This window comes from Phyllostomus discolor, chromosome 12 (genome assembly GCF_004126475.2).
Source record: "Phyllostomus discolor isolate MPI-MPIP mPhyDis1 chromosome 12, mPhyDis1.pri.v3, whole genome shotgun sequence".
NCBI lineage: Eukaryota > Metazoa > Chordata > Mammalia > Chiroptera > Phyllostomidae > Phyllostomus > Phyllostomus discolor.
In genome coordinates this window covers 11624244-11649045 of record NC_040914.2, presented here as the reverse complement: position 1 = coordinate 11649045, position 24802 = coordinate 11624244, and the positions used below count along the sequence as shown (strand labels likewise).

Below are 24802 nucleotides of genomic sequence, written 5' to 3'. Positions count from 1 at the left end.
TCAACTGGGAGACCTCCCTGGGTTCCCGGCACCCTCAGCTGAGTCACCGGGATCTCTGCTAAAACCAGGTGGTGGTTCTCCCTTCTAAAGCTGTGGGGGTCCCCACTCTGCCAGGCCACGTGGTTCTCTTCTCAGGGCTGCAGAAATCTACACTCCCTCAAATCCGCGTGCTTCTCCTCCCAGGGCTGTGCATGGTTCTCTACCCAATGGCTGCACATGACTCTTCTTCCTAAAGCAGCATGGTTCTCTTCTTCAATGGCCACTAAATCTGAGTTTTAAATCCCCGAGGCCAATCTTCCTCTGCAGCCCCATTTCCGACTACTCCCACACTCGGCTTCACATGCCAGAACTCGTATCCTTCCAGCTTTACTGGGCTGCCATCATGAGTCTGGGCAGGTGTGGCCCCATGTCTTGGAGCCAATCCTCTCTGAGCTCCCACACAGGCGCTGTAACCCTGGTTTTTTTTTTGTTTGTTTGTTTGTTTGTTTTTTTATCTATATACATATCTCACACTCCAATTGTGACCTGAAATGGCCACTTGTACACAAGTGTACAGGGACTCATCTGAACCCCACTTCGAGGAGCCACCCTCATCCTGAGCAGGGCAAAAGGCAAAGCTTGACCCCGATGCAGATGAGTTTCTTGTCATAGTTTGGCTATATATTTTTTTAAGTTGATTCATCTTCTCTACTTCCCAGAAGCCTGAGGTCTTCATGCCATGTAAAGTCTCCATTTGATTTCCCAAATTTACTAACCTACTGCATATTTTTTTAAATAAAAGCAGGTTTGTTATCACCCTGGATGCTGGCACAGAGGCCAAAGCAAGGGATTATTTCCTTCAGTAAAGCTTTCACTGTCTCCAAGGATTTCTCTATTCTAGTAGGATAAGCTTCTACCCACCCTGAAAAAGATGGCAACAAAGGCTAACAAATATTTCCACTCTCAGGCCTTTAGCATCTGAGTAAATTCTATTTGCCAGTCCTCAAGTGGACACTGTCCTTGGTATTGCTTTCTTTTTTCCTTTGATGGAGTTCTGTTTTGGGGTTGTTCTTCCAGCACATAACACATCTAGCAATTACTTGTCTTATTGTTACAGAACACAACAAGGGGGGCCTGGGACAATATACTATTATTGAAAGAAGGTCGCGGGTCCGTTATGTCCGCCGCCAGAGGAAAGACGTCTCTCAATGCCAGAGATTTGTGAAAAGGAAAGGAAACATTTATTTAATGCTATACTAACTTAAAGTAGTGACCTAATGTCTTTACCAAAATCCCAAAGTCCCTTAAAACACCCACAAACACACAGTCCTTCCTTCCTCCCCCCTTTGCCCAGTCCAGAGTACCGTATCTCAGGAAAGGAAATAGAAGTCCTTTGGTTCTTCCCAGTTAGTACTCCATCTCGACTGGGAGACCTCCCTGGGTTCCCGGCACCCTCGGCTGAGTCACCGGGATCTCTGCTAAAACCAGGTGGTGGTTCCCCCTTCTAAAGCTGTGGGGGTCCCCACTCTGCCAGGCCGCGTGGTTCTCTCCTCAGGGCTGCCGCGTGGTTCTCTTCTCAGGGCTGCAGGAGTCTACACTCCGTCAAGTCCGAGTGCTTCCCCTTCCTAAAGCAGCATGGCTCTCCTTCTAAAGCAGCATGGTTCACCCTCCTAAAGCAGCTTGGTTCTCCTCAATGGCTACACATGGCTCACCTCCTCAATGGCCGCCAAATCTGGGTTTTAAATCCCCGCGGCCAATCTTCCTCTGCAGCCTCATTTCCGACTCCTCCCACACTCGGCTTCATATGCCAGAACTCGTATCCTTCCAGCTTTACTGGGCTGCCATCATGAGTCTAGGCAGGTGTGACCCCATGTCCTGGAGCCAATCCCCTCTGAGCTCCCAAGCAGGCGCTGTAACGCAGGGTACCTGCCCCCCCCCCCCAGTTACATCTAGGTGGGGAAGTTACTTCTGGGTAGGGAAGTTACTTCTGTTCCCCTGTCTTAGAGCTGATCACAGCTACTTAACATATCTATGCAACCAGCCAAAGGCTATAGATATGTTAAATGACCAACCCAGAGGTTAGCTGCAAGGCTGTTGCTATGCAAAACAGCTCTCAATGGCCCTGCTTCATTTGTCCCTTCCCCCAACCCACACCCTGGGGTGGGGGATGGAGACATATTAAAATCTCCTGGACACCTTAAGTTCTGGACCCCATTTCAAATGCCTATTTGCCCCCCCCCCCTTGGCTGCACCCTGTAACATTATGGCTTTAGAAATTCCAGGACCTGTGAGCCACAATTTGACATAGGTTGTTAATGAGTCTCTTCCAATGTATGTGGCCTCATGCAAATGCTTCATGACTGGATCTACTAAATGTTCAGGAAACAGTATAGCTCCTGTCTTATTTTTTTGTCTGCTATCATGACCTTCTTCATCAAAACCCCAGCCCTTAGCTTTCTCTAAGTGTGTAGTCAAATATTCAGGGTCAAATTTTGACAAGTCCAAAACAGGTACCAAGATTATTATAGACATTACTTTAACAGCCTCTTGTGCTGCCCTTTGAACCAGACTGCTTCCTCTAGCCACTTTAGTGCCCTCTTTCTGATGCCCCGGGAAGTGCATAACTGCCACCTGTAAAGGTACCTGAACAGCCTCTAAGAATTTAAAAATTTCTGCTGTATGTTTGCTCTCTTTTTTATTGGAGATTAATAGTCCTTTATCCTTCCAGATTGAATCATGTGCATGCAAAATCAGGAAAGCTTACCTTAAGCTGATACACACACTCACTCTCGTTCCACCCAATAATTTCAGTACCTTGGTCAATGCAATCAATTCAGTTTTCTGAGCACACGTTCCTGGCAACAAGGCCTTGGCCTCCACTACTCCTTGAAGAGTCACAACTGTGCAAGCAGCCCTTCTGCTTCTTTTGTCCACATAACCACTGCCATTTGTACAGAGAGTCCATCCAGTCTGCTTCTTCTCAAGAATGGCTCACTAAACCAATTCTGCTAGAATACACTTCATCAGTTATCTAAGCACAGTCATGTATTAGCACATCCAACTCAGAGTCTGGGAGAAGGCAGAATTTACCTTACTTATAGTTTTGGATTGTGGAGAGAAGGGCCTGGTACCTGCCTATTTTTTCATCAGTAAGCCACATATTTCCCTTTTGCTCCAGCAGGCTCAACACTTGATGAGGTACACAAAAGGTAATAGGCTATCCCAATGAAAACTTTTTCGGCTTCCTGAAAGAGCTCCCAGGTGGCTGCCACTCTCAAGCAGGCTGGTCACCCCTAGTCAGTGTGATCTATTTTTTCTAACAATTATGCAATGGGCTGCAAATGTCACTAAGCATTTGGGTGAGGAATTCTAGGGCATCACCCTGTCTCTCACACACATATCACTGAAAGGGTTTCACTAAGTTTGAAAGCCCCAAGGCCAATGCAAAAACCAGATTCACCTTCGGGGACTCAAAAGCCTGAGTGTATTTCTGTGTCCACTCTAAAGGGCTATCTTCTGGTCTTTTCAGAGCCTCATACAGTGGTTTAGCAATGAGCCCAAAGTTTGGAATCCAAATTCAGCAGTCACTTGTCATCCCCAGGAATCTCCTTAACTGTTTCCTGGTGTTGAGAGGGGTCCTCTGTGGACTTTTTTTCCACCACCTGCACCACACTCAGACTTTTCTGCTCAGGGACACCTTTCCTCTTTCCCTCAGGGAGGCATCTCTTATAATGCTTTAAGAGAGGAAAACCATCCCCATTAGGGTCCCAGTTGGGCTTGGTTAAAGGTATTAACTTGGGAAAACCCAGAGCCCCATCTGGATATCCTTGGTGTAACCACTGAGCCTCCTCATTTGCTTTATCCAACACCAGCCTCTGTTCATCTCCCTTACTGAAGCCAAGAATTCTATAGGGCTTGTATGTCTGCCCAGTTGAGATAATGAGTGGCAAAAACTGACACAACTAAATCAGTCATTTTAGCAGGATCATGTCCATAAGAATGGTTTGAGCTTTTCCAGTTTAACAGATCCATTGTAGAAAAACAGAGTATGTGCCTAATAATATCCAGCAGGCTGCCCTCTGGCCCTACCCCCACTGAAAGTCTCCAAAAAGTATATTGCCCTGCCTCGGTAGTGGCTTTTCCTTCACCAAATTTGTTTCCTTGACAGACAGAAGACAGCTACTCCAGTTCAGGCGCACTCTCTCCATTTCACTCATCAGAATGGATCCCCTGGGGCTGAGGGAACTCTGACCAGCTTGCACCTGTCATAATATCTAGATCATCCTGGCCCCTCTCCTCTGAGCTTCTATCTTTCACATGCAAATTCCTTTTTTCTGAGCCATTAACTTATTTTCTTTTTTTAACTCTGCATGCATCTTTATCATGTAAACTAAAAAAAAAAATACTTCTAGTAAGACATTTTGTCTCAGTTCCTTGATTTTTTTGACATAATAACTCTAGTTAAAGTATAATACAGTAATTTAAAGACCCATTCAGTAACCAGCACTCTCCTGAATCTAAATTATACAGGACACAAACAAAACTGCTACAATAAAACAACATATGCTGTAGATATAAGCTCATAAGTAACTGGCCCCAAATGGCCATTTCACGGAACAGAGGCTTTTTCCCCATTCTACCAGATGGAGCTCCAAACAGAGGATACCCAAAACAGACAGAGCTCTGTAACCCAGAAAGTACCTTTACCAGACAACCTAAGCCATGACCTGGGATTTTAAACTGAACCAGAAAGTGCAACGATTCAAACAAATATGATAAATGATGTGAAGAGCCAGAAGTGAGGGAGGAGATTCCCAAGAGAAATCACTTGGCAGCTGCTTTGGATTCTTGGAATCCAAACTCCCGGGCTTGTCAGCCCAAGGAGCCAATGGGACTCCCTGCCAAATACCCAGACTTACCAGAGTCCCAAAGTCTGTCCCAGAAGAGAGTCACCAAATATGTAACTGGAAAAGACACCGGCATTCAGGCTGCCTGTCTCTACCAAACCCAATAAGCAATGTCAGTGATTGAATTTTTATGGGAACTTTATTCAGATGGCTGGGGATCTGAGAAGATGGTGGGTTCATACCATAACAGACCATCTCGCCTTCTCTTTCTAGGCCAGACTTTTAATATCATGGAATAAACAAGATGTTGTGAGAACTTTGAGATTCAGGGAGGATTAGGTGATAGAAGCTGCAACATTGCTGTCCAGCGCAGTAAGGTGTTTCCAGGGGCGGAGGTCATCTGTCTGTCCCTGGAACACGAAGGTCCAGATGCCTCAAGTTGTCCCCAGGTGGTAATCTTTAACAGTGCCCCAGGTGGTTGGCTATTTTTCCAAGAGCCAGGAGGGGCCTTATGTGTACTTCCTGAAAAAAAAGCTTTAACATACACATTACTTGGTAGACTTACAACTTTTTACCGTAAGTTAAAATTTTCCAAGTCTTGAGGCCCCAGTCAGTTTGTAAGCAAGAAGACATCCAACTCTAATACCCAGTAAGCCCAAAACAGAATGATGCCACCACAGAAATAAGTCAGATTTAAATGATCATGAAAAATTAAATAATTACTGAGAAATTCTCATATCCCGTGTCTTTGAAACCTCAATCATGTTTTTTTTTTTTTTTCACTTCTTTCTGTTAAATGACCTTAAATGAAAACCACTAGGCAGTTCTCATGTTAGAGCGCTAATTTAGAGCTGCCCATTATTTCAAAGTTTCTCTGATGTACTCGCATATTTTTTTTTCCTTTCACTGAAACTTGGAAGCTTTTTTTTTTTTGTATGTGTGGCTTTTTAGGCATCAAGCAAACAGCCCCACTTCAGGGTAGACAACAGTGTGTACAGGTTTACAGGCCTGTACCTCCATTCCTCCTGGGAGGGCGCACACTGCCTCAGGCCTTGCTCTGAAAACAGAGAAAAGAAAAAAGTAAATGTGGCTTCTTAAAGTGTGGCTTCTCAGGGAGAGAGGGGAGTGAACATAACAGCTTCCCAAATTCCCTGAGCACCTGATATAGGCAGATTGCTTACTTTCAATCCATTCTAGCTTCAAACAAACCAGGTTTTTTCCTATGAGATAAAGGGTTTTCATCTTCCATCAACAATCAATTCTCCAATGGCATGTCCTACAATCCCATGTAGTTCTGACACTGAGTACCCAGAGTGCATGCAGACCCCACAGGTTCAAGACTCAATAACACAAGGCTGCTGTTCCTTCTGATGCCAATTGCAAGCAGGGTGCCCAGGCTACTCACATTCCTGACTAATCAACTACAAATTTGGGAATTGTTGTTACCACCCCTTAGGTATTATAAATCTCTAGAAAAACACACAGAATGAGAAAAGGCCTTATTTACTATTATTGGTTTATTATAAAGATATCACTCAGAATCAGCAACATGGAAGAGACACAGGGGGGTAGGTAGGCATTGGGTGAGAGTAATGGAGCTTCCATATGTTCCCTGGCCCCCACCCTCTGAGAAGCTCCACAGTCCTTATGTTTAGGGGTGTTTTTTTGGAAGTTTCTTCTTGTTGGTATGATTGATTAAATAGTTAACGATTCTATTTGTAGCTCCACCCCCTTTCTAAGATTTTGGAGAATTGGAGTATATGGATAAAAATATACATATATTAAATCCGAAAATCTCTGTGGAAGCCTGGGCAGTGAACCTTATGTATACTGAAACTTAAAGTAACTACATAGAGTGGTCAGAAATTAAAACTTAGTAACTGAAAGTGAATCATGGCAAGTAGTCATGTTTTAGTCTGGGTTCTTCTATAAAAATCATCAGTCTTTGTTTTGTCTAGTGTCTTTTGTATCTTTGATAATAGAACCCTAAAATGTTAGAATGGCATGTTTCACTAGAACCCTCACTGCCCCAGACAGACTAAATACATTTTCATTTTTATTGTTATCATATTATTCAATTGTTAACTATCCTCTATTCACCAATGTAAAAAAAAACCCCACAAACTTCTATTGTTTTAATTTTCATCCAACCTAAGAAATTTAACCTGCTTTGCATTCTCCCAATTCTCAAATCCAGCACCAATATGTTTTATGCAACCTCCATAATTTTTCTTTTGATTCTAGTGGTAAACTAAGGTGCAAACTTCCATTCTCCAGAACATTTTTCAGTTTGTTGAAATATTGTTTCCCCCTTGAAATTAACTTCCACATTTTCTGTACATGTTTACTCATTTGCAACTTGGACTTTTACTTGGCATAGTGTGGCAGGATGCCAGAGAAGCTCAGGCAGGACCACCTTCCTAGGTACCAGCAGGGGACCCCATGTGACTCACTATCCTGGTAGTGTATCAAGTAAGCTTGCTTAAGTTTATCTCAGAATAATGGACCTCTCTGTTTTAAGGTAAAAGCCTAGAATTTATTTGAGATACTGTTTTAAGGTCTCAAAGTGAACCCAAAGGTATAGAGTTGAGAAAAACCAGGCTAACCATAAGAGTTGAACCCCTCCCTTCTCCCACCTCATACACAGAGGAATCCTGGATTTTAACCTTGGCTTTCCATTGGAATTGCTCTTTGAGAGTTTTCACAAAACATTGTGCTACACAAATGAGAGACTGGATTTCTTCAGCTTTGAAGACTAAAGTTTCTTCCTCCCACACATTCCAATTTCAGGTATTCTTAGGTGACTAAGAATCTCTGTGCAGGTGTCTGAGAGAATTTCCCAAAAGGTGCAGGACCTCAAGGGAAATTCCCACTCAACTGTAATGAAATAATTGACATGTAAAAGGATGCTCACATAAGGTTGCTTGCCTAGCACCTGGGAGGAAAACTGAGACACGTGATAGAGTTTCACGCAACTCAGGAAATGACAGAACCTTGGAGCTCAAACCATAAGCAGCCCACTTAAAGCCACCATGCAGCATCCCTAGAAATTTCCTCACACTCTGTAAATATATAAAGAGAAGTAAAATTGGTGTAAAAAATCATGACCCCAAGGCTAAAAGCTCTCAATCCCCCCCCATTACTTCTCTGGCAGATAGACAATAAATAAGAAGACTTCACTTGCAAATACTTACAGAAATTGAAAGATTTTAATATGAGAGGTATCAATTTACTAGGGGCAAAACAGAACTCTTTTGCCATTTTATTAATTTCTGGACACAACATTTTAAAAAAGGACAGCTCCAAAATTTAACTGAATAAATGGCAAACACATCTCTTTTGGAAATTAGAAACTTCTAGGACAAGCACAGATAAGTCCTGTTTTCAAAAAATAATAAAAAAAATTAGGGACTCTCTCTGAACTAAAAATGTGTTCTGTAGCTACTAAATGCCAGCACCTCAATCCTCCTCCTTCTACACTTCCTTCAGTATATCCGTTGCCCTTTGAGGGATTTTTTTTTTTTTTTTGGTATGGAATTGCCCTCTTTCTTCTTTTATTTTGTTTCATTTCTTTTATTTCTCCTCCACTACCACTCCTTAATAAACTTTGATCAAATGAGAATAGAATATAGACAAGAATAATGCATAAATTCTAGCAGCTTCCATCAGAAAAAAAAAGTCATTTTTAAGCAGAGGAGGATGGGAAAAAATATATATATATATATATATTCCTAAAACTAAAAGAGTATATAAAAATTTACCTAAAATTTCAAAGATTTTCTCTAGGACATGAATAGTTTTCCAAAAAAATAAATTAACTGTTGTGATAAAAAGATCATGGTTATTCTGATCTACTCCACTGAATACACCTACTGGTTTCTGGAAGAAAAGCAACCGATTTACCAAATAAAGTTCACTGGGAAACTCGTGTAGAGAAGCCTACTCACTTTCATCGGTTTATAGAAAACTGAAAGAAGATTTAGAAGAAGAAAAGAATACAAAAGCAAGCCTATGGTTGCTCAGAGAATTATAAGGGTGTTTCCTTTTCTCCTTACTAATAGTTAGAAAGAAATGAAAATTACCACAATTGTGGAGATTTCTAAGGCCCTTGTAGATACCGGGCCTAGTTTATCTATTCTTACTAACACCCAATTAAGAGACAAGCTTCAGTGCAAATAGCAGTCGCATCTAATCAACTAATCAATATTCTTAAGTCACGATCTGTCTCCTTCCAGCTATAAAATGTAATAAGGTTATATAGGGTTTTACTGGTCTAGTCAGCCTCAGTTTACCTGACAGTGAGAAATTGTTTTTGAAACAAAGGGTACCTACATAGTTTTTTTCCAGGAAGGGTAAAATGTATTTGAATACTGAAACACTTGTGGGAATAATTATTATAAAGGAACTTCCACAAGAAGAAAATATATCCTGAGATATAAAGTTTCTTGCAGGATGTTCCAATGCAACTTTGAGCCCTTTCTAGTACTGAGATTGGCAAGATCAATCACCCACTCCTGTTAAAATAACTATTGATAATACTTTTTCTCTGCCAAATATTAGCCATTTTACTCAAAGACCTGATGCTCTAGCTGGAATCAAGCCCATTATGTCAAGTTACTTTAAAAGGAGACATAATTTGTGTAGAAGCTTCCATAATTCTCCCAAGTTGTCGGTAAAGAAACCAAATAAAAATTATGGAGATTTGTACATACTCTCAGAACTATAAACAAAATAGTTATTTCCAGATATCCATTGATTCCAAATCCCCGTACCTTATATCAGTCATTTCTGTGGACTGTAAATATTTTTCAGTAATACATTTATGTAGTGCTTTGTTCAGCATTTCAGTATAGTATAATGCACACTCAATATCTCTTTGCCTTCACTTGGGAAGATTGCCAATTTACTTGAACTAAAATGCCCCAGGGATATATATATAAAGCTCACCTATTTTCCTGGATATTAAAAGCTGATTTAAAGAATGTTAAATTTCTTAAAGTTTCCACCTTGTTCAGATATGTGGATAGTTTATTTTTATGCTCTAGGATAGTACTAGACTTAAAAAGAACACAATCTGTCTGTCAGAACAGTTAACAAGAAAAGGATATCAGGTCTCAAAGGATAACCTTGAATTTTGCAACCTCAAGGAAAATAGATGGACCATCCCATATCTAAAGATGGATATTTTTCAATTTTAAAAGACTCAAAGGAATCTTATTTTTTTCTCTTTTAAAATAGTGGAAGAAACATAGAGGATCCTGGGTCTCGCAGGATATTGTCACAATTGGGTTTAAAATCTTTCCAGTTTTTATATGTCCTATTAAAGTAAAATTGACATGACCTAATTCATGAAATGTCAACCCCCTCCAAATAAACAAGATGTAATCTCTAAAGAATTACCTAAAAATCAATTTCTGATATACGATAAGTATAAACTTTCTATCTTTTTATACAAAATCATTTTGGAAGTTCTAACTCAAAAACATGGAGATTGTCATAGACCTATAGGGAATTGTCCTCAGCAATCAGACTCAGAATCCAAAGAGCTCCCTCCCTGTGTGACAGTCATCTTTGCTCTAGACACATTCTATGAACAAACAGAAAAGATAACTATGAGCTGTTTTTTTATGTTTTCATTCTTTTGAATCTGCACTGAATTCTCATCATACTCAACACTTCTGTAAGTTTCTCAGTTTTTGCACCGATTGTTTTCAACTTGATGTAACAGTCTTATCACAGCAAGTTTGCTGTCTTCTGTGCAGAATAAAGACATTCATGGCTGCATTTTACCCACTGACCATCTCTTTGTTTCCAGGGTTGGTTCACAGGACACTCCTTGCTGATACTGACTTAGTGTGGTTTACATATGAATCCATGAACAATGAACAGTAATGTTAACAAGCTGGATTGGCAATAACTTCTATGATCGACACAATTAAAGGTTTTTATTTACCCAAGTAAAAAACTCCAAACAATCTGAAATAATTGTTCTAACTCAAGATTATCATGACAAAAATAAAAAAAACACCACATTTGTACTAACAGTCAATGACCTTTGCATAGCTCACAACACTATAATGTTGTGGAAGCAGCAAGCCATCTGAACTTGCTCAGGCAACTACATTAAATACAGCAGACAGGTTTTAGAATTATTAGCAGTTATACAGGTATTGAAACATTTGGAAATTATCAGAACTGGAGAGCATTATGCTAAGTGAAATAAGCCAGACTATGAGGGACAAATACCACAAGATCTCACCTTCAACTGTAACCTAATCATCAAAACAAAGAAGCAAGTAAAATATAACCAGAGACAGTGAAATTTAGAACAATCTGACGTAACCAGAGGGGAGGTGGGAGGGGATAATGGGGGGAAGGGGGAAAGGTTTTCAGGAACAACTATAAGGGATGTATGGACAAAACCATGGGGAGATGGAAGCAAGAGAGGGCAGTGGGGATGGTTGGGGTGAGCGGGAGTGGTGGGAGGTAAATGGAGACAACTGTAATTCAACAACAATCAAGTAATTTTTTAAAAGAAATTACTAGCAAAAAAAAAGAATTTCAAGACTTCTAAAGCTGCCACCATGAAAACAAACAAACAAACAAACAAACAAACAAAAAAAAACTCACTGAGCTGGTGCTGCAGCTATCTGGGCAATATTAAACAGCCAAATTATTTTGACCTGAGAATGCTTGTTACTTCTTATTAAATGAAAAAAGCCCTCTTTTACAGTTATGGTGGACCAGTGCAGAAAAAGAAAAGGGCCCTGACAGCAAAAAGAGGGGACTTTAAAGAAAAGAAGCATATACAGAGTCAAACAGGAACCAATTTTATTCATAGGGACTCAATTATTAATACTTTAACATGTATAGGAACCCATGCATTGGGTTTTTAAAAACATGAACTCATGAAGTAAAAATACAACTGGAAACCTCTTACTGTAGCTCATAAGGTCTGCAGCAGATGATCTATCTGTCCAAATATGACACTGGGAAATCATTCAATTAGGCCCATATATATTTCCCACTTTCTCCAGGCCCCCTGGAAATGTGGCAATGGAACTTTATATGAATGATACAATCTCAAGAATACAAATATGTGTTAGCTTTAAATTGTATATATTTTCCAACTGGATGTAGAGCAACCACCTCAACAAGGTTAAATTATTATTGGGTGAAATTAACACCAACTGGGGAATTCTCCCTCAGTTACAATGACTGAGGGACTAATTTCTCCTGGCAAAAAATGCAATGCGTTTCTAATATATGGCCTACTTATAATATTCTCATTGTGCTCATCACCATAATTTTCTGGATTGTTGAAACATACAAAAAGTTCAATTAAAAATATCTAAATAAATGTTCAGAATCTTTTAACCCCTTTTAGCCAAAAAACCCTTTTAGCCTACAATTTACTCCTTTTGGTAAACACATAGTTTTTCTCCTCATTCAATAGTCACTGGTCACCCTATACATCTAAACAGAGAGACATATAGATCAACCTTACTAAAATGAGACATCCTGCATTATTATCAAAACATATTAATCAACTTATAACAAATTATAAATTAGTGATGTCCATTTCACAGGTGCACTGCTAGGCAATGATGATGACTTCAGAGACAAGGTCACTTTGTGTCTAATGAAGGAGACGTCAATTAAACACACTTGCCACCATTGTTGGAAAAAACCTTATCAGGAGCCCAACAGCCAATGTATACCTGTCCCTGTCTCTGATGCTTGCCTCTACTCATCACAATTAGGCATATTTCAAGGATGAGGAGTTGCTGGTGTCAGAGACAGACAGCTATCACAAGAAATTCACAAATGCTTTATAACTACAAATTTATGTTGACTATTGTAAGCTTGATGGTCTTTACCTGTGTGCTAAAATTAGTCATAACAATACTTGTAGTTCTTTGGGATTTTCTCAAATAGTGTGCATATAACACAACTGTTAATAATTTTTATGGTGTATATGATAACTTTTATTTTACCAAAAATGCTTCTTTACAGTTTTTTAAAATAATTGCACCACTTTCTTTTTAAAAATATTTTACTTATTTATATTTTAGAGATGGTAAGGGAGGGAGAAAGAGAGAGAGAGAAACATCAATGTGTGGTTGCCTCTCATGTGGCCCCAAGTGGGGACCTGGACTGCAACCCAGGCGTGTGCCCTGATTGGGAATCGAACCTGTGATGCTTTAGTTCACAGCCCACACTCAGTCCACTGAGCTATGCCAGCTAGGGCTTACAGTTTTTGTTTTAAGGCAGGTTGGTAAGAAGCTAGAAATACTCCTTTGCGAGTGCAATGGGGAAATTGAGAAAGGTGGCTGAAAAAAATGGTTGAGCAATGTACAGCTGGATAAAAAAGTTTACCCAGGTGAAAAGACCCAGATTCTTTGCAATAAGTGAAACGTGCTGGAACTTGCTTTCAGGGTGGCCTTTCTTCTTCTGGCATACAACTGCTCATGCAATTTAGACCTTCTTTCCTGGTACTGACCAATTAGTAGCTACCACAACCCTGAAAGGGCACATCTGAAAATGCTGATGAATATCATCTTGACATCTTCCCTGAAACCTCGCCTAAAATTTTCATCTTCTGAAAGCAATAAAACTTCTCAACACAAATAAAACTGTGTGCACTCTTGTTCTTATTTTTAAAAGATTTTATTTATTCATTTTTTTTAGAGAGTGGATGGAGATAGAATGAGAGAAAGAGAGAGAGAGAGGCATCAGTGTATGAGGAAAAAGATCAATAGGTTGCCTCTTGCATGTCCCCAACTGGAGACCTCCCCTGCAACTCCGGCATGTGCTCTCACTGGGAATCAAACCAGTGACTTTTCAGTTCCTAGGCCCATGCTCAGTCCACTGAGCTAATCAGCCAGTGCAGGGTGTGAACTTCAGGAGGCACACCTATTGAAATATTTTCTTTTTTTCGGGGATAGTAAATTTCCTTTCTTGTCATCTGTGAGGGGTTCCCAGGAGACTTGCAGTAAGATAGCATGTCAGCAGCAGCTTGTCCCAAGCAAACCCCCTAAACCTTTCCACAAGGCCCCTTTTCTCTGACTCTGCAATAAGCTGAGGACAACCCCTCCTAATCTCACATTCCCCATAATGTTTTAAGAGAATCAAAGCAACCCCACCTAGTCTCTCTTCCGATACTCTTTTTATTCTCAGTCCATCCTTGTGCCACCATCCCCTGCTTAAATAAATATACCCTTAAATCACCTGGGCTTCTTTTGTGAATTTTTTCCTGCACAAAGTCAAGAATCCATGCATTAATGGTTTACCTTAGGTAATCCTGACCTGAGCAGGGCCCCCATTCTGGCTACATCTTGAAATGTATAAGAAATGTTATTGCAAAAGAAGGAAAACTGATGTGTGTGTGAGAGTTTGAAACTGAGGTGTTTATCCCTGGCTGGTGTGGCTCAGTAGACTGAGCAGAGCCAACAACCAAAGGGTTGCCAGTTCCATTCCCAGTTAGGGCACATGCACTGTAGGGGCATGTGAGACTCAAGCACACATTGATGATTCCCTCCCTCTCTTTCTCTCTCCCTCCTCCTCTCTCTAAAAATAAATTTATAAAATCTTTTTTTTTAAGTAAGTAGTTTCTCCTACTAAGTTGGTTATTTCTGAATGAAAAGAAAATAACTGTTGGGGACCACCCTGCCTGAACTCAGGAAGCTGTAACCCCCCTTCACTCCGAGACTTAGGCTGAGTGAAAGACCTCCAGACAAGGAGCCACTGAAGGAGAAAAAACTTATGTCCCTGGCATAAATGCTACCTGTTCTGTGCCTAAACCTCCTAAGCTTGATCAGTTAGCCAATGACGGGTAAGATTTCCCATGGAGGGAAACACTTGAGACAGGCATGACCATGTGGAGTCTTCTGGGAAGAGACTCGGGGCTGTGGAAATGAAGGGGTGATGGACATCAACCCCTGCCCCTTTGGCTTTGTCAAAGCCTGAGTCCTTGTTCTTAGATGTGAGAAATTCAAGTCTCCTGGCTGCCTTTGTCTTCTCTGTTAACTCAGGTTTGCAGGGGCAGCCCAGACCAGAAACAGTGGACGCCTGGGGTGATCAGGCCTGGGACATAGAATATGCAAGATCCTGTGAGATCTGTTTGCTGGAGGATGTTATACTATTGGAATTTAAAAGCACAGGCAGGAAACTCTTGGAATCTGTAGCCCTTTCATATGTTAGAGACCACAAATCTTCCCCAGAATCACAGCAGGAGTTCTGTCTGCACCTTTGAAAGTCACCTACATCTTTTGATCTTTTCTGCCAGACTGTGAACCCACAAACTAAGTCTGTTTTCTCAATAAAAATCTTTGGGTATAGACATGGGGTGCTCTCCCCACTTGAGAGAGGGTGGCCATTCTGTCCCTATTCCCCCACAGGACCTGGTTGTCTCTACATGTGTTTTTCTAGTGTTTCGATGAACCATCCACAATGTTCCATGCTCACTGCAGGCAGGTGGGCATGCTTCAAATAACTAAATTCAAACAAATTGTTGAAGGTTACTGGAATAAAAATATTGAGAAAGGCATTTTATGAATAAATGCTAGAACCTAATTACATGAATATCCTTATACCCTAACTCAATAGGGACTGTTAACTATATTACTCAAATGGAAGCTGAAGTGGCTATAAAATATTGCCCTCCATGTGTGCAGCTGAAGGAAAGAAAATGTACTTATGAAACTCTTACTGTACTAACCTGTGAAACTTTTAGATGGTAATTGCACTTCACAGCATTGTGTTCTTAAAACCTGGTCCCCAAATAAACTTTAAGGTGGCAGCTTCCTAGTGCACAACTAGCAAAAATGAGATTAATAAGGAATAATTAATAATAGAAGGGCATAGTAAATATGACCCCATCTCACGGTCAGATGGGTAGAACTCGACTGGTGTATAGTGTGTCCTCAAATTATAAGTAATTATAATATAGAGTGCAAAATACAGAGAAACGGAGACAGCAAAATTTAGATCACGAAAGCGTCTAGGCTGGAAATGATCCAGAGTGTTTGTCTAATGAAGGCCTATGGGAGTGACTGCTCCCATTTACCTGCTTTTCTCTTTTGACGACGTTCAGCCTTGACTTCTGTTCAAGGTGAAGGTCTTGCTACATCACAATCGGTTTATTGTTCACCAAGACAAACACTAAGACTTCCTAAGAACCCCTTCCTAGCACTTGAGACAATATTATTTAACCAAAAGATTGGTCATCCATGCATCTTTTCGATTCATTTATAACAAATAGGGGCAGCTTTGGCAAAATTGGGACCACACAATAAGCCTGATGGGGTCAGGGGAGGCCTGTGTGGTGGGGCTTACAAACTCAGAGACCTGAAGTAACCAGAGAGGGCAGCCTGAAATTAAAATTTTAGCCAAAAGTGAGTCATGGTGAGTACTTATGTCCAAAGCCAACCTCTTTCCTGACCAAAGTCAATCTTACTTTAAATAAAGTGTTTATTTTATTCTTTTATTTTTTTCCTTTAACATAACATACCTTTAAAATGTCAGGGTAGTTTTCCTTATTCCAGGCCCCTCGCTGGAGAAACCATATACATTTTCATTACTATGGTTATTGTGTTTATTCTTAACTGCTATCTTTCCTGTACCAACCAAACTCACAGTTGTGTCCATTTGTTTTACTTTTTACCCAGTCTCAGAGATTTCTGCACATTGCATCTTCCATGTCCTTAATGGATAACCCATGGATTTCTTGTAACATCTTAGGCCTCTGGCTTTCCCTGTACTATATAAAATAAAGGCCAACACTGACATGTTTTAGAATATTCTCTCAGTCCATTATGGATTTGCTTCCCACAATTATCATCATGTTTGGCACAAGTAGACTCATAAAAATTCCTGTCAGGTTGAAACATTTCTTACATTGACAGCTGAAAATTCCAAGCTTCTGATTAGAACTTGGTCTTTCTGGTGATCTGCCCTCACTCTGCAACTATCCAGAGGCCTGCCAAGACTTGCATCATCACAACAAAAGACACTTTTATCACCCATATCTCTTAGAATTCCCCAAGAGTTAGCTGCTATTTTCTAAAATCCAAGAAAAAAAGACCAAACATATGTTTGTTACATCACATGGGAGAACTGATTCTTCTCGTGGTGGGTGACTCACCCAGAGTCACACAGCCTTCAGGTGGAATCTGTATTATCAGTGAGCACTTGGCATATAATGCTTCTTTTTTTTTGGGGGGGGGGGGTTCTCCTTATATCAGAGAGATTGAAAAATTAAACACTACATTTCCTCTACTCCTAGAGATTGAGAATCCCGATGTGAATTAAATGCAGTTTCTTAGGTACACTGGTTCATAATTTAGAAAGTGGAATAAAGAGGGCTATTGTTTCTCCTACTGTGGTGACTGATGGGTGGTCTGAGGCAGACACAGTTTTATGTGAAGTACACATTTTTTAACGTCTGACTGGTTGTGGCAGTGTGACATTGAGACCAGACTTCCAGGGGTAACTCCCTAACTTCTATTTCTATAGCTATTCAGTGGTTTTAGAAGTGCTGATTCTTTGTGTTAAAGATTTTTTTGTACATAAGTTTATGGCAGGTGTACTTGTAGGAGCCCCAAACTGGAAACAACACAAGTGTTCATTAAGGGTGAGAAGATAATCGATATTAATGCATTCCTGGAATGAGATAAAAATACAGAATAAAAAGAGAGAGCTATGTAAAAAGAGCCAAATGTGGCCTTGAATTACATAATTTATGATAAAAATTGTGAAATTTTCAGAAAGTGCCAATAAATTTATAATGAAAAAAAATGAAGAGAGTTCCCTTAACACTAAAAAAGCAGGTGGAGAGGTGAAGAAAAAGGAGATCACAAGAGGGCACGAGAAGACTTTAATAGTAAGGGACATGGTCTTTATTTTCATTGTACAACTTCTCTGGTGCATGCATCTGAAAACCCTTCATAAATTGCATTCTTTCAATATTTTAACGTCATTTTAACTATAATTCAACGACTATATTAGAATTATATACAGATGTATAAAATATTGCCTAAAGTATAAGTTGAATACAAAGTACACAACTAAAAAAAAAGATACCCAACTGTAACATACATTTTCTTGCCCGTGTTTCTGCTTGTCCACAGTAGGTGGCAGAATTACTCTGCAGAAGGAACTTTTCTGGGACACTGCTGACTCCACCGCAGCAGCACCCATAGTGCAGCAGGGGACCAACTTCAACAGCATTACTCACTCATTCCACAGTCTTTCTAACTCTTCAGGCTTCTTCAATGGGCTCTGTCTACTTTTCCATCCAGCCAAGCATCACCACTACAAAGATCAGTCTTCTAAGGAAGATTTTTTTAAAACACCTTCTGTTCTTTATGAATTAAATGTCCACTAACTCTTCTGGTTTCAATCAAGTGGACACTTTCTCAGAACTGCTCTCCATGTTCCACAGACCAGCTGAGACTCAATTATATACTCTGGAGGTACCAGAAGTTTTCTTCTGAGTCCCCTTCACTGGATTATAATTAAGTTCCTAGAGCCGTGATTTCCCTGACAGCCTGTCTGTGTTACAAAGTAAAGTCAATGAGCACAGGGCCCACACTTGTCCTACTCTGTTTGGAGTTTCCAGGGCCCAGCCAGGAGCCTGACACAGGACAGATGCTCCATAAATATTCATTAAATCAATAAGGAAAATTACCCTGCAGAAGCCTGTCACCCTGCATGGCACTTGCAGTCAAATTATGTCCTTATACACACAAAGACACTGGTGTCAGCATGACAGGAGGATGCCACCTGCTTGGGGACATGCTAGGGTCAGGCTTTTATTTCTCATACAGTCGGGAGGAATTAAAGGAACTTCCTAACAGTGAGGGGTTGGACTACAGTTTATTCCTCCAAAGTCACAGCCCTCCACATTCCCACCTTGTGAGTTATGTCTCATCACCCCAGGTCTGTGGTTTTCCTGTTCTCACAGATACCTGACCAGACAAAAACACTGGATCCTTACCCCTTGGAAGAGTTAGGGCCAGGGGAAGAAAGAATACTCCCTGACCTTGTAGGCATGAAGGAAGACTTTTCATTCCCAAAATTCTTGGTCTGTGGGACAACTGCCTATTGTCCCTGAAGACATGTCTCCACTTCATGATGTCCTGGGAACAAGGAAACCTTCCTGTGCAGAATGGGGCAGAGAACTCAAAGTCTGTGGTTGCTTCCATCACAGAGGTGCTGAGGAGTCTAAAAAACCTTTTGTTTCCTAATAAAAGGACACACAGGAGCCCTAGTTGAATATTCATCTGGAGATAGATGGTCTTGACCCTGGGTCCTGTGGGCAGGCAGGGACACAGAAATGACTTATATGCAACATTTCAATGAAATGATGGTGGACACACAGGACATATCTTTGCATAGACCCACCAGGCAAGCACCCTTTTCCAGAAGCCTCAGGAGAACCTTCACCAGGCCATTCTTTTGGATACTTGAAAGCAGAAAGCTCTGTGTTGCTCAGCGCATACCCCTTGTGGGACAGTTAACCTGACACTGGACTCATAATATTCGGGACAATGATTGCCTTTTCACCAGGCTCACCGTGTACTTGTTCAGAAACCCTGTACAGCACCTGACATTAGCTGCAGGTCTGCTTCTGTCCTCTAGGGAACAATGTTGAAACACACAAGAAATGGACACAGGAACTGGGCTTTGGCTAAGATGGAGAGGTAGTGTGATGTTCATCCCCTGCTTCAACAGCCTTTTCTCAAGTCCTCCCTTTTGACTGCTGTGTCCCACATGCAATTTCCAGAGACTGTTCACAGAAAAGGGCAATGCAGTAACTCTGACAAGCTCACAGGGTCACATGGCAGGACTTACAATACTCATAAAATATTCCGATCACAACTTTCTACCCTGGCAGTTTGTCACATCCATGGACTGTATTTTCCTTAAGAAACATCAGTCTTTAATTTGAGTGATCCCTGATCCATTTTTGTGCATCTTGGACAGCATGTATGCATGTGTGTTTGTGTGGTATTGAGAGGTCTCAGGGGTTCCCAAGGAACCAAATTATAGGAGGGCGATACTGGTTAGAAGTGCCAAGGGTGGCAAAGACTAGAGCAGGAAGTGGATGGTCATGTGCATACTCCCTGCCCCCAGCCCACATGACATGACTGGTAATCTTGGCCCAGTATAAAGCCCAACACACAGGTAGGACACACAGCAGATTGCACCATTTTGGACAAAAGTGCTTGTGAGCATCACAGAACCTCAAGCTTCTCTCAAAAAGGGCACCACAGAGCAGACAACATACACCATGGGATCCCTGTCAGTCTCTACCCACAGAGGACTTGTGCACTGGCAAGGGCTCCTGCTGGTTGGTAAGTAGGAGACAATTCCTTGGGGTAGACTAAGGATCTGGCACAGAGGCTGGCTGGAGTCTGGTGAAGAGACCAGCGCTCTGAGAAAGGAGGGAAAGCTGTTGTTGGACCTTAGGGTGAAGGACAAGGAGCACAGTATTACTGAGAAGGGAGCTCAGAAAGAGGAAAATATAATCTGGAAATGGTGGAAAGCAGGTAAATGTGGAATGCTGTTTGTTTCCTGTTATTCATCACTGAGTATTGAATTATGAAAACTGGTAATAATAATAATGATTTATGTCAGAAAACACCAGACAGATTTAACCAGGGGTGCTAATCATTGTCATTACCACAAACCCCAGAAATGGGCAAATAAACCCCAGGAAGTACAGCACTTATTCATTCATCCCCATCCATTTTCAAGCTATTTCAGTCACTGGAGGTACATGATCAGACAAGCCCTGCTCTCAGAAAGTCCATGTTCTATGGAGGAGAGAGGGGCAAGGAAAGGTGTAAATGTGAGTCAGGTATCCAGAAGTGCCATGAAAAAAGAAAAAAAAAAAAAAAAAACAGAGGAGGAGAGGTCAGAAAGTGAAGGCAGAGAATCTTTAGAGAAGGTGGTCAGCAAATGTATCTTTTATAACTGCCCTTTAGTGGTAGCATTGGTCTAAGCACAGTGAGGAGATGACCAAGACAAACACCTGGAGAATACCATTTGAAACAGGAAAAATAACAGCTTCAGATGTGCTGATATAATGGGGGCCATGCAGTTGACCTTGGGAGAGAAACACCTGCAGAGCAAGATTGAGTGATAAAGAGACTCAGTCAGGATTCAAGGCCTCATCTTTCCATCCCAATATATAGATGCAAATATTGATGCATTTTTTCTTATTTCCTAGTTTCACTCTTAACCTTCTGGAGCCCACCCACCACAGCCCAAATCAGTATTGCGTCGACCTATACTGTCGAAGGGAGAGATGTGCTTCTGCATATGCGCAATAAACCTCCTGAGGCTGTAGGCATTGTATGGTACAAGGGGAACGGTGTGGACAAAAATAACATAACTGCATTTTCTATGATGACATCAAGTTATCTTTCAAGTGGTCCTGAAAACAATGGAAGAGCAGTAGTCACCGAGGATGGATCCTTGCTGTTGAAGAAGGTCACCATGAATGACACAGGAATATACACCGTAGTGGTTCACCTTCCATATTCAGAAATAGAAATAGGGTCTGGGCTACTTTATGTATGTGGTGAGTGATTGTTCTCTGATAACTGGGGGTTGGGAGGATAGACTCCTACTTCACACAGAGGACTGACAGCCCTAGACACTACCTCCATTTCCCTCTGAATTTTGTTTCAGGTTTGGTTTTGATATTTAATGCAGGATACACAGAATAAAGACAAACTTCTTAAGATATCAGTTCCCTTCCCAACTTGCAGCCCTGCAGTCACTGCAGACAGAAGGGTCAGTCTGATGAGAGTAACTCAGCAGAGGGAAATCTGTCTCAGTTCAACCCCCTGAGCATGTTCCTATGACCTTGACCACAGGCTGGCTCTGTTATACTAGATCAGAGCATGGTGTGATTGCCCTCCTGATATTCACACAGAGCTCAGCTCAGAAACCCCTCCCAAGAACCCTGTGCCAGGATTCTTGACTCCAGGGGTGCTAGGGAGCCTGTGCCATTTTTGGTTTGGCGTCCTTGAAACGCTGAGTGTGTGGTGATTTAATGGGCCCCTGAATCACAAGGCTCTTGAGGCAGTCACCGGTCCTGGCTCAGGCCCAAGAGTCACTTCTTGGTAGAAATGGAGTTTGGTATGACTTGAATCTGTGTTTGGAGAGCACAGTTACACAATGTCTGTGGATATAGCTGTCTGTCCTGGAGGACTTAGGAAGGTTCACTAAAAGGTCAGCATTCTCAGAAAGAAGCTACAAATACAAGATGGTCCTGGAAGGTCTTCATTCACCAGAGATCAGCCCAGGCAATAAGAGATCTGGGAGTGCATCAATAAGAGATTCTTTGTGAAACCAAATCTTCTATTTCAGGATTTAGGTCACACAGTGACAATATTTTACAGTTAACAAACTGACAGCTTTCTTCATTGAGAATAAACTAAGGGACAGGTAGAAACACTCAATACAGCAGAGTCACACAGAACAAAAGCAGCTCATCAGAGTCACTTTTGGGCTGTCTGTGGCCATACACTTAATTTCTCTTCATTGGAGACCATAGAACAAAGTCTGTGGATTCTAAACAATAAAACTGGTTCAGAGACTTTTTTTTATTAAGTGTGCTCAGCTCATAGCAGTATTTTTTGATCTGTGGAGTGAAAACATGGAGACATAATCTATTTTTACACTAGACCAAAGTACCTGCACTAACAATCAGAATCACTGGATAGATTACCCAGGTATCTTCCTCAGTTGATCAATTCACACCTCCATGCACTGGATGTGACATCACTTGTTTGCTTCATGTTTTGGTGCAGTCTCTCCCAGCAGATATAAATGAAAGGACTTTGTCCTCTCGCTCCCCACTCTATCCCTGAAACCAGCTCAGGGACCAATAAGTAACAAACACTGAGTTGCTGTTGATGAATAATTAAGAAATAAATGGGGGGATGAATGAAATGAATGAATGATCCAAAATCACTTCTGAGCCTGGAACCTGTATACAGAATCCTTTAAATTTTGGCCATGAGGAACAGGTTTTCTGTGTCTCCAGGAACTAAGACCATCATCTCAGATCCTTCTCTTCTTTTTCTAAGAAAATAGTCTTTCTTGCAATTAGTTGTAGTCCCTAGGGTATTGATCATCATTTTCACACACAGAATACTTTTACGTTTTTCCACATTTCTATCTCATAGCCACCTAACACAAATTGTACAAGCACCAGAACTTGAGGAAGTCAGTGCTCTCCATTTGCTGTAAGTCACTCATTTTCCATTTACACAGGTCCTCACCTGCTATCAGAGAAGAGGGACTTTAATGGTCAAGAAAAGAGCACATGATTCTGCTGCCATTATCAGCTTCTTTGGCCTGTCCCTCTTTTTTTTTTTTTTCTTTGTTAAATTACTTCTTGGATGCTGCTCTAGCACTCATTGCCTCACTGGCTCATTTCAGTCACACTACCTGGAAATATCTGAACCATTTCTTGGGTCAGAGGCCTGAGTAGTCAATGTACTGCTTCCTTGTTTCTGGACTTTATTTGTTGTTTCACTCAAACCCCAGTCTGTAGGATGTCCTAGGAAATGGTGCCCCATAGAAACACACCTCACCTGAGTGCAGAAGTCTGTGCAGCTGCAAGGAAAGGCTTCTGGTCAACCAGGAAGTCAGGTGGTCTGGGAAATATTGTGTTACCTCTGGGCTGTTATGTATTCTTTTATTATATAAATAGTTTTCTTCTATTCCTACAGTCAATGTCTTTTGTTAAAACCTTAACTACTTCCCACTAGCAATTAATGATACCATGATATCAACTCATTTGGCAAGGGAATAAAGTCTTGTTCAGAGTGAGAAGCCTTTTAGATAGAAATCTTCAAGATATAAGCCATGAACACTGAATTGGGCCATCCTTAATGCCTAATAAATTTTTTGTAACAAAAACTGAATGCTTTTCCACTTTCTGTCAACTTCCCTTCACCGCAGAGATGGACAAAGATGCTAACCTTGCCATCCCTCAAGTATATAAATGTTTTAATAAGGAGTAAAACCTGATGTTTTGTGATGTTTGTGAAAAAAGTTCTAGGACCAGATCAATAAAGCTCATGAGAATAAAATTGTACTTGATGATGAGGTTATGAGCCATATGCACTGGGAAGTGGTTTTGTGTTCTACTACTACAGAGAAGAGTGAGGGAACAGGTATAGAATCCTCCTGAGGTTATATGGGCTCAGACAGGAGGTGCAGCTTTCACTTTACATACAGTCACCTGAAGTTAGACAGTTTTCTTTCTGCAAATGTCAGGACCATACTCTGGTGACCTTTACATAGCTCACTGTGGACTGTGAGTGCTGGTGATCTCTCAAGAAGCAGCATAGTTCCAAGTCTCAAGCACATTCTCAAAGATTCACATTCTCTGTTTCTCTACAGAATATCTGAGAATGCCCATGCTCCTTGCTAGCAGCTATTGGGTCACAGAGAATGAAGATGATGTGGTCTTGCTCTGTTACACAAATGGACTCTCCATTAAGTGGCTGTTCAATGACATGAATCTGAAGTTCACAAACAGACTTAACCTGACCACAGATGGAAGAAGACTCATCATAGACCCAGTTAAGAGGGAAGATGCTGGAATTTACAAGTGTGTAGCATCAAACCCCGTCATGAGGGTTGAAAGTCAGCCCCTTGAACTGCATGTGAGATATAAGTGACCTTCCTTTCTTCCTCTGTGTTATGGAACTCTAAATTAAGTTTCTTTGCATTATTATAAACATTTGTCTGCAGATGAATAGTTCTTAAAAGATTTACATTAAGTCAATAAACACTAAAAAATGTCAGCAGACATTGTCATTATTGTTGACTTAAGGTCACATTTCAAACCAATCCCTGCCTTGGTTTAGTCTCATTGGTACCATATCCACAGGGGAGTTAACATTGTGTCCCTCAGAGAATGAGCAATGGTCCTGTGATAACCA

At 41.0% G+C, this 24802-nt stretch overlaps 1 long non-coding RNA gene across 1 annotated transcript; it reads right to left on the bottom strand.

The window, feature by feature from the left end:
- Window positions 1-1020: 1020 nt before the first annotated feature.
- LOC118497531 lies at window positions 1021-2272 on the bottom strand. Its single transcript, XR_004900050.1, has 2 exons — window positions 2240-2272; window positions 1021-1083 (listed from the first exon to the last, which is right to left on the bottom strand). It is a non-coding gene; the product is annotated as an uncharacterized LOC118497531 (long non-coding RNA).
- Window positions 2273-24802: the final 22530 nt, after the last annotated feature.